The sequence below is a fragment of the Sminthopsis crassicaudata genome, chromosome 2 (genome assembly GCF_048593235.1).
Source record: "Sminthopsis crassicaudata isolate SCR6 chromosome 2, ASM4859323v1, whole genome shotgun sequence".
In the NCBI taxonomy this organism is placed as follows: Eukaryota; Metazoa; Chordata; class Mammalia; order Dasyuromorphia; family Dasyuridae; genus Sminthopsis; species Sminthopsis crassicaudata.
Genome location: NC_133618.1, coordinates 500,103,158 through 500,113,614, shown reverse-complemented (window position 1 = coordinate 500,113,614; position 10,457 = coordinate 500,103,158). Strand labels below are relative to the sequence as shown.

Genomic DNA, 10,457 nt, shown 5'->3' with positions numbered 1-10,457 from the left:
TGTTCAAAAGAGCCTGAATGCATTGGTTCTTCTTCCTGTAAGATAGCTACTGAACACCCCCATTAACAGAATCTGGAGCTGGTTCTTGGACCTTTAGGATGCTGAGAAGCCCTGATTATATAGAACAAGACAGAAATTCCAAATTCCCTCTAAGATTCAGTGTTTCTCTTTCTCTTTCTCTTTCTCCTTTTGCTATTTTCTTTCCTCTCTTTCTTTCCAGTGGGAAGTCTAGAAAAAATTAGCAATCAAATGGTGGATTCCAGTACAGAGTGGACCAGCCCTTTCTTCATGACCTTATGTAAGTCCTTTGCTTTCCCACTGGAGGGGGGGAAGGAAGGGAATGATTAAAGGAATCTCCTAATTCATACAGCCACCATTCCTGGAACACCTATTTTTTTATCTCTTATATTTGCATCCAGGGTGCAGAGCTGGGCTCTGAGGGGGAGGAATAAGCCTGGGTCCCAGCCTTCCAGCTTTCCATTTCTGATCCTCCTCGCCCCCCCTCTCACCTGCCTCCCATTCTCACCCTCCCTCCTGCCTTTTCTCTCTCCCTCCCTGTTCTCCCCTCCTCTTTCCTTCTCCTTCCTTCCTCCTTCTTCCCTCCCTCCTCCCTCTAGTCTCTTTTCTCCTGTCTCCTCCACCTCCCACCCTCCTGTTCCCAGCCAGCACTCTCTTTCCCTCCTCCCCTCTCTGGGTATTGCCAAGTCCGCAGGTTTCCTGCTGTGACCTTGACGGCTTTGGGGAGCCCGGCTCTGACTTAAAGGAGCTGACATCAGGCGCTGTAGGTAGGGATCAGCCCCTCGGGATCTCCAGGTCTCCAGGGCAGGGGGTGGGGGTGGGGCCAGAGCCAAGCCCGGGCTGGGGGAAATCCCTAGGGAGTAGCTCTAAGTTCAGACCGTCAGTTCTGAGAACCTCTCTGCTCCTAGTTGCAGGTCCTTAGCCCAGCTCTGTGGTTACGGATGCAAACCTCTAGAAGGCACTGGCTTTCCACGCCACACACCTCTTCTGTTCCACCCCAGCCAGGGGGGCTGCATGGTGGTCCTGCTCTCTGGGCCTGCCTGGAACAAGGACACAGTCCCCCTGTTCCTGAGTGTGGGTGAGGGCACAGAGCCCTCAGCCACGGTCCTACCTTTGGTGATTACATTAAATGGGGGTTAAGGGTGAAGAAAGGGTGGGGAGGAGGATCCAACCCCCTTCTTCCTAAGATTTTTTCATCCTAAGGACCTTTAGCCTCCTCTCCTATAAATCATCCTCCATTTTACAAACAGGGGAAACAGAGGCACTGAGAAACTGCTTATCCCATTTGGGGTAATCATGGAGCCTTCAACTCTGGACTAATCTCTTTCTCATTCTGCTAAGACCAAGGAAGAGAACCTTGAAAACTGTTCCCTCAGACCCTTCCCATATCAATTCTGTCCTCTGCCTCGGCCCTATCAGATCCATGGATTTTGGGTGTTCAGCCCTGGAGCCCCTAAGTCAAGATTTCTGTAAGAGATGGCAAGGCTAAGGAAAGGGACCCAGGAGGAGGGAGAGAGAAAAATGAGTTTTCCTGATGCCCCAGTGGCCGTGTCAATTGATCGGGTGCAGGTTGGTGCGGCTCGGTGGGGAGAGCCTCATTCCCAGCTGCTAGCTTACAATTATTGGAAAAAAACTGGGGCGGCCGCTGCAGTGAAATTAGTTATTGATCTCTTGTCTGGGCCACGAGGCTCTGCTCAGATCTGCACTTGCTGCTGCAGAGCCAGCCACTACAGGGGAGCCTTGTGTATCTGTCTCTGTTTCTCTCATTCTGTTTCTGCTCTTGCCTTGCCTTTCCCCATCTCCCTTCTCTTCTGTTTTCTCCTGTGCTTTCCTCACCCCTTTTCTTGCTTTCTTCTTTCCTTTACCTCCCTCCCTTCTCATTTTTCTTTCCTTTCCTCTTCTTTTATTTTTTGTCTTTTCTTCTCTCTCTTTCTTTCCCTTCTCCTCTTTCCCCTCCTTTTCTTTCCCTTCCTTTCTTTCACCTTCCCTTTCTTCTTTTCCTTTCCCTTCTTTTTTCTTCTTTTCCCTTTTTTCCTTTGCCTTCCCTTCCCTTTTCCATTCTTCCCTTTCTTTTCCTTCCCCTTTTTATCTTCCCTTCTCCATCCTTTCCCTCACTTCCTTTCCTTTCCCTTCTCTTCCCTTTTCTTCCCTTCCCTTCTCTTCTTTTCTTTTCCCTCTTTTCTCTTCACTTCCTTTCTTTTCCCTTCCCTTCCTCATTCTTCCCTTCCCTTTTCCCTTTCCTTTCCTTTCCTTTCCTTTCCTTTCCTTTCCTTTCCTTTCCTTTCCTTTCCTTTCCTTTCCTTTCCTTTCCTTTCCTTTCCTTTCCTTTCCTTTCCTTTCCTTTCCTTTCCTTTCCTTTCCTTTCCTTTCCTTTCCTTTCCTTTCCTTTCCTTTCCTTTCCTTTCTCATTCTTCCCTTCTCTTCCCTTTCTTTTCCTTCTCTTTTTTATCTTCCCTTCTCCATCCTTCCCTTCCCTTCCCTTCCTTTTCCTTCTTTTCCCTTTTCTTCCATTCCCTTCCTTTCTTTTCAATTCCCTTCTCTTCTTTTCCCTCTTTCCCTTCTCTCCTGTTTCCTTTCTCCCCCATTCAATCATTGTGCTCCCTACAATAAGTTAAGCTCTGTACAATTTACAAAAGAAGTACTCTTTCTGTCCTCCAGAGGCTTAAAACATTGTTGAAGAGACAAGATTTGTACAGAGGTTGTAGAAACAACAACAAAACAAATCAAAACAAAAACAATAGAAACCAGCACAGAGATCAGTATTTGGAATCAGAGGATTCAGCCTCTTCTTGCTTCTGTGGTCCTTGGAAAATAATTTCCCTTTTCGGGGCCTCAATTTCTTCCTTACTAAAACCTGGGCTTGGGACAACAAAACCCTTAAGCTTCTTTCCAGCTTTTTTCATTTGGGAGCCCAATGCAGCTGAAGGAGAATGCAAAAAGGCAGAACAGGGGGCTTCCACCCCCCCTCCACAGTCATCCATGCTCAAGACTGCTTCTCTTTGCTTGGGGGGTGCAGCACAAATACAAGAATGTTTCTGAGGAAGGGGGGAAAAGGGAAAGCTTGGGCAAGTTCTCCCTTCTGTTCAAATTGCTTTAAATTTTCCAACTTAGAAGCAAGCCTGGAGGCTTGTGTGGGTGGGGGACAGGGGAGGAAGAACATCTCTGAGTACTTCATTAGACTCAAAATTAACAAATATCCAAGCAGTCTCTCATAGACTGAGCTCTTTTTCCAGATGTCTGGAAAGAAGAGAGCAACTTCTGGGCTATATTTTTCAGCTCTGAGGTAAGCAGTGGTGCAGAGAAAAAGAAGAGAACCGAGTTCAAATCCCAGTTCTTTTACTTACTACCTTGGTGAACCAAGTATGTCATTTCACTTGTCCAGGAATCAGCTCCCTTTTACTTCTCACTCTAAGGTCCTTGGTAAGGCATTATTAGCAGATTACTGTGCAGGGGCTAGGCTGTCCCCAAACGAAGATTCATCTTATCTTCCTCTTTGACTGATTACAACTCAGCATCTCCAACCAGATGTAAGGAGAAAGAAGCCTTACTTTGAGGTACTTGGATGTGTTCAAAGCCCAGCAGTACAGGAGGCCTGGGTTTTAGTCTCACTGGGAGACCACGGCCAAGCCACTTGTATCTCTAGGTCTCGGTTTCCTTCACAGTAAACATTTTGTAGGCTAGACTAGAGAGTTTCTAAGGGTTTTTGTTTCTAGTGAATGGCCCCGAATAACTTCCAGAAACCTGTCATGGTTCCTGATTTGGGTCTGGTGGCTGCTTCTTTCTGAGTGTCAGGCTTGGAGTTAGGCAGATCTGAGTTCGAATCTAACCTCACACACTTAAAAACTATGTGACCTTAAGCAACTCATTTAACTCAATTGGCTCAGTTTCCTCATCTGTAGAATGGGCTGAAGAAGGAAGCAAACCATTCCATTATCTTTGCCAAGAAAACCCTAAATGAGGTTCCAAAGAATTGGAGGTGACTGACTAAACAACTACTAAAACAACAACAACATAAGCCAAAGCTGACAAAGTAGAAATGCCATAGAAATACAATAACATAGATTTAGGATCTGTAGGGATTTGTGATAACTTCCAGGTTACTCCCTTTATTTTATAAATGGAGAAACTGAGAGGAAGAAAGGTTCAGGGTCATGTCTGGGATCACACAATTGATAAGTAACAGACAACAATCTATTCAGGTCCTCTGACTAAATCCAGCTCTCTTTCTACTCTGTCAGTTAGTCAGCCAATATTTTTTCAGTGCCTCTGCCTTTGACTATGTGTCATATATGACTATTTGTCAGGGACTGTGCTAAATACTGAGGATACAAAAAGAGGCAAAAGCCAGTCACTATCCTCAAGGTCTCCTCATCTGTAAGCTTCAGGGGGTTATTTTATATTGTTTCTGAGGTCCAGACCCAACTCTGACATTCTATGATTTTTCTAGTACTAATCCTTCCATTAATTCAGTGTGATTTTGGGCAGGCCCCTTCCTAAGTTTCTAATTTCCCATGTCACAGATGGACAAAATGATCCCTTTCATTTTTAACAAGCCTACGGGTTGTTGTTATTGTTAAGATTATTATTAAAGGTTTACAAACCACTTTCCTCAGTGCATGTATTATTATCTCCATTTTATTGATAGAACTGTGGCTCAGAAAGGTTAAATTAGTTGTTTATGGTCAGACAACTGGTAAGGACCAGGTGCTTTTGAGATTTACATCCATTCCCTTTCCCTTCTCCTTCCCTCTTTAGGCTTGGATTAGCTGTGTCTTTCCCATAATAGATAATCAATGTTTAATACATTGAATTGAAGTTAAGGAACTTTAGTTCTCTTCACATTTTCCTAATCTGCCCCAGCTCTGTTTGATATGGGAGACCAAGGGGCTTCCCCCCTCCCTACCCCCCTTCCTTCCCTCCCACAGCTGACCTTCCAGAGCCTGGGCTATCTGCCTGCAGATAAGGAGGCAGGAAGTCAGGCCATCTCAGGAGGCCTTTGTTCTTCCCTAGGGAAGGGAGGGGCTGGAAAAAATGCCTCTTCTCAGGCTGGGTGGCCAGTGGGGAGTCCATAGGGCTTTGTTTCAGTCTTCTACTAACCATACCACCTCCCCCAAGGTCAGTATGGAGTATGGCAAATACAGGGAAGTTCTCTCCCTCCTGGGAGGTTTCAGACCTCACATACAATCGACCCTCTGCTGGGTAAACAGTAGGGAAGTGGAGGCATTTAGGAGACTTGCCAGCCATTTTCTCTTTTCATCCTCAGGGAGCAAAACTCTTACTTCTCAGCCTTAGTTTCCTCATCTGAAAGAGGAGGAAGGCTGGACTAAATAACCTCAGAGACCCTTCCCAGCTCCAAATCCTGATTCTAGGAGTTCTTGTAGACTTGGGAAGTCAGCAGGGATCAGAATTTCACAGAGGAGGAAATGGTAGCCTAGGGAAGGAAATGTAACTTGACCAAAGTCACATAGCTAAGGTTAGTGCCAGAAGAGGTTGACCTCCTGAGCTCACTGGGGTTCTAGAGATCTTTAGTCTGCGGGTGGACACAGAATTGGCTATTTGTCCCTTCTCTTCTCCTTACTAGATCAACTAACTCTAGGTTCCTAAGAGGGGTAAAGATACACTGGAGACTTGAGTTATAGGAAAGGCAGCTCATAGGATTTGCAGTGGAGGGACCTGGCAAATTATCCAACAGAGCCAGGAAGTAAAGTGACTTGCCCAAAGTAACACACTCTGGGTCTGGATTCCAGTTCAGGTTGTCTGGCTGTGTTTTCTACTGCATTCTAGGCTCAGAAGGTGTTTTTGTTTTTGCCAGAGGTTTTGCTATACCAAAAGCAAATATCTTAACATTTCTCTTAGGAGATTGTGTGCTGAGTGTCAGGGCCTGAAGGAGGAATGGACAAGCAGACATAAATCCCAAGGATACAGTTTTAAATCTGGAAGATATGTTAAAGGCCATCTGGTCATTTTGCCAGGCATTTTGCAGATGGGGACACAGGCCTAGGGAACTTTGATAAGTGATTTGCCCAAGTCATACAGGCAGCAAGTGACACAGTGAGAATTGAAACTCGGACCCCTTTGACTCCAAACTCAATTCTTTTTCCATTCTACTTCATGGCTGCCGTCACAAATACACAGATAGTTAATGCTAATTCTAACTCTCAAGGCTTTGTCTTTCTTTTCCTTCTTCTTCTGCTCTACACTGTCTCAATTGGTGGGCAGTTAGATGATGCAATAGATGGGCACTCAGCCTGGAGTGCCATCTTCCTGAGTTCAAATACAGCCTTAGACATTTACTAACAGTATGACTTTTGGCAAGCCACTTAACCCTGTTTGCGTCAGTTTTTTCATCTGTGAAATGAGCTAAAGAAGGAAAAGGAAAAGTACTCTAGTATCTTTGTCAAGAAAATCTCAGATGGGATCACAAAGAGTCAGACACGACTGAACAACAATATCTTAATTTATGATTTAATCAATTCCCTTAAATTCAATTATGTTTTTTTTTTCCTCTTTTGCAGACAATGCCCAGATCTCTATATCCAGCCTAAATCACTCTACTGAGCTACAGTCATACATCTCCAGTTGACTCTTGGATTATCTTGAGCCAGCTGTCCCTTAAACATCTCAAATTCAGCCTTCTCAGAATAAAATTCATTATCTTGCTCTCTCCCCCTTCCAAACCTTTCTATCTCTGTCAAGGATGCCTCTTCTTGTCCCAATCACCCAGGCTCACAAGCTCTGCCACCTTTGTTCCTTACTGTCTCACTCCACAATACAATCCATTGCAAAATCTTGTCATTTCTACCTTAACAGCATCATCTTATATGTCCCCTTTTTTTCACTTCCACAGCCACCACCACCTCACACCTGAACTACTCCAATAGGCTTTTAATTGATCTTTGCTTTAAGTCTCTCTTCTCTTCAATGCATCCTCCCCTCAGCAGCCAAGGTGATTTATCTAAAGTGTTAGTCTAGCCATGTCACCCAGCCCTGATCAATGAGCTCTAAGTGGCTCCTTATTATCTTCAGGATCAAATATAAAATATAAAATCCTGTATTTGGCATTTAAAGCTCTTCATAACCTGGCACCTTCCCACCTTTCCAGCCTTCTTCTGCTTCACTCCCTTCCACTCACTCTGCCCCACTCACACATGACTCCCCTCCTGGTCTTTGCCCTGCTCTGCCCCATTCTTGAACTGTTCTGTACTCTCACCTTTGCCTCTTCATTTCCCAGATTTCCTTCAAAGCTCAATTCAAAACCCACGTTTCTTTGTTCTTTCCTCATCTCAGCCTTCCCTTGTGCCTTCCCTTCTGAGATTTTCTTCCATTGACTCTGTATATATCTGACATGTAGAAAACATTTAATAAGTGCTTGTTAACTGACTCTCCATTGAGGGATCTTGTCCCAACTTACTTTTCTCAGAAACTCCTTGAAGATGAAATCTTTTGGAGGTAGGCATGACTCAGAGCTTCTTGGCTTTCAGATTTTAAAACATAAATTAGTTAACCAAGATGCAAGCATTAATAATGCCTAGCCCTTGCCTTGTATCATGCAGAGTGCTGACTCCATTACAAAGGGTGCATCTCTGATGGATTGGCCATGTTGTTCAAAGGTCAAATGTATGTTTGCCCAAAAGACTATTATACAGGGAAGGTCCTCACATGATAGTCAGAAAAAGAGATCCAATGTTTTTCTCAAGACGGACTGGGTATGTTTGCCCAAAAGACTATTATCCAGAGAAGGTCCTTACATAATGGGCAGAAAAAAGATCCAAGGTCTCTCTCAAGCTCTCTCTGAAGAACTTGGAATTGATTGTGAGACATGGGAGATGCTGGCAAAGGACCACCCAGCAGCAAACCCTCATCAGAGAAAGTGCTGTGCTCTATGAGCAAAGAAGAATTGCCACAGTTCAAAAGACATGAGAGATGTGCAAATTTAGAGAATCCATCCCCAACACTGACATGGACTACTGGTGCCCGATTTGTGGAAGAGCATTCCAAAAATGTATTGGTCAGAGCAGCCATAGCTGAACACTGTTAACTTGCCTCTAACACTGAAGTCACTTTAGTCCTCTTGGAGAAAGAAGGACAAGAATGGACCAGCCAGGTGCTGAGGATGGGAATATAAGAGTTCTTGGCCTGGAGTGGCTTACATTTGACTTCACACTCCTCCAGAGAGGGGGATTTGGGAAGACTGTAACCCCTCAGTTATGAATGAAATTATCCATTGCCCAGAGAACAAGCCAAAAGGAGCACTGAAGGGGGAGGGGCTGAGTGGGAAGCAAAGGCTGGGATGTGAAGACCAAGTCGGCTTAGTTGGAGCCAGAACTAGCTTCTGAGCCTGCCCAGCTTTGCCCAAGTCATATGAGGAAGAAGCTGAGATGGAGAGAGACCCAGGCTGGATGTCAGGAGGTCTGGGCTTTAGTTCTGGCTTAGACAGGCTGGCCTTCTGTGTGACCCAGGATGTCACCTCCCCCTCTCTGGGTCTCCGTCCTCAGCTGTGAGAAGGAGATAATCCCTTCCTTAATTATCTCTGGGTGCTGTCAGGAAGATCAAATCAGGAGGGGCTGCAAAAGGAGGGGGTGCTATCATTGCTGTTTGTGGGTGGGTGGGTGTGCAGCCCATAGTAGGGGCTTAGTAAATGTTTGTCAAGTGAGTAAACGAGTTGTGTAGGGACGATGTACACTTTGGGGAAGCTGAGAAACAGAACCAGGAATAAAGAAATGTGTTTTCCTTTCTGTTTCAGCTTGAGTGGTTGGGGATCTAGGGAATAGGGAGGTGCTTGACGGGCTGAGCTGCAGTTTGGTAGAGCAGGAGTAGGTGAAAAACAAAGGCAGCCAGATAGAACTCAGCCGCCTTCCCCGGGCCCCCCAGAACCCAGCTTTGGGTCCAGGGAAACCGACTATGGCTTTCTTCCCCTGAGAAGCAGAGTGGGAGGCATAAGTGTACAGAGAGGAGCATGGATGGGGGGCCACAGACAGCAGATAGTCCTAAGAGAGAGCCCTGGCTGGGGCCTTCTTGGGTAGCTGAGAATCCTCCCCTGCTCGCTCTCTCTGAGCCACCCCCCAGTCTCCTCTCCCTCCCTAGCTGTGGGGCACTCACAGAAGCAGCCCTGCCTGCTGGCCTCCATGCTTTCCTGAGTTGTACTGACCAGCTCACACCTGCTTTCTCCCCTCCTTCGCTCCCCTTCCCCTCTCCAATGAGTCAGTTAGTATCTGATAGGGGTTGGCCAAACTTCCAGGCCTGGATTCCCCTAGAACTTCTTCCTTTCAGACATCCATGAGTGCTCAGTCAGCCAAGCCCCAGAACAGTATCAAGGCCAAATCCATTCATCATCATTTAAGAATACTAAGTGCAGACCTGTAAGTGACAAATTGGGGGCCCGCTATCCTACCCAAACTGATGGTTTAAACTGGCTGACACTGAGGCAAAACTTCCCAAAGAGTTGGACAAGAACACAGGCAAATGGCAAATGCTGGTTCATAAATAAATAATCATTAGGAGGGCTGGTGGGGAGAGTAGCCAGGGCTTGGTAGAGAACCAAGGGAGCTGGGCCTAAATTCTGTTTCAACGTGAAAAATAATAACAACACTAATTTTAACATTTACAATGTGCCTTCAGGCTGATAACCCTGTAAGTTCAGTCCTGTAGGAATTATTTATCCCCACTTTACAGGTAAGGAAACTGATGTTCAACAAAATTAAAGGAGGCAATGGTCATTTGTAAGTCAGATATAGTTCCTATCCAGGTATTCTGACAAGAGTGCCCCACTCTCACTCACCTCACTGATTTGTGCATTTCTTTCTGCTTTACTGTGTGACCCTAATCAAGTCACTTTCCTCCTCTGGGATTCATATTTTATACATACATACATACACACACACACACACACACACACACACACACACACACACACACATATATATATATATATATATATATATATATATATATATATATATATATATAATTTAATAGACATAAGCATTTCAGTGTACTGGGAACCAAAAAAGGAATTACAATGAAACTGAAAACTTGTTACATAATTAATTTCTTTTAAAAAGCAAATATTAAATTTAACACAGTAGCTACAAAACTGCATTACTTGTTGGGTGTAACCTTCTGAACTTCCATCTGCTCTCTTCTATTCATATTAAAATATTTTATTGACTCTTTTCTTCCCTTCCCCGTCCCAAGCCTTCCCTTGTAACAAATAGATAAAACCTAGCAAAATGTATCAGCACATTGGGTAAGTTGGAAAAAATATATACCCCCATTTTGCACCTATAGGCCATCCCCTCTCTGCCAAGTGGACCTCAGTCTTTTCCTCTATAAAATGGGGGGTTTGATTTGTATTTGAGGCGTTCTCATCTCAGGCTCCATGAGATCTGATGTTCCCATGAGCAAACATGGTTTTATTTTCCACCAGAGTGTAAGAAAAA

General features: G+C 44.9%; 1 long non-coding RNA gene across 1 annotated transcript; it reads left to right on the top strand.

The window, feature by feature from the left end:
* Positions 1–654: 654 nt before the first annotated feature.
* LOC141557727 (uncharacterized) lies at positions 655–8,747 on the top strand. Its single transcript, XR_012486882.1, has 2 exons — positions 655–785; positions 6,534–8,747. It is a non-coding gene; the product is annotated as an uncharacterized LOC141557727 (long non-coding RNA).
* Positions 8,748–10,457: the final 1,710 nt, after the last annotated feature.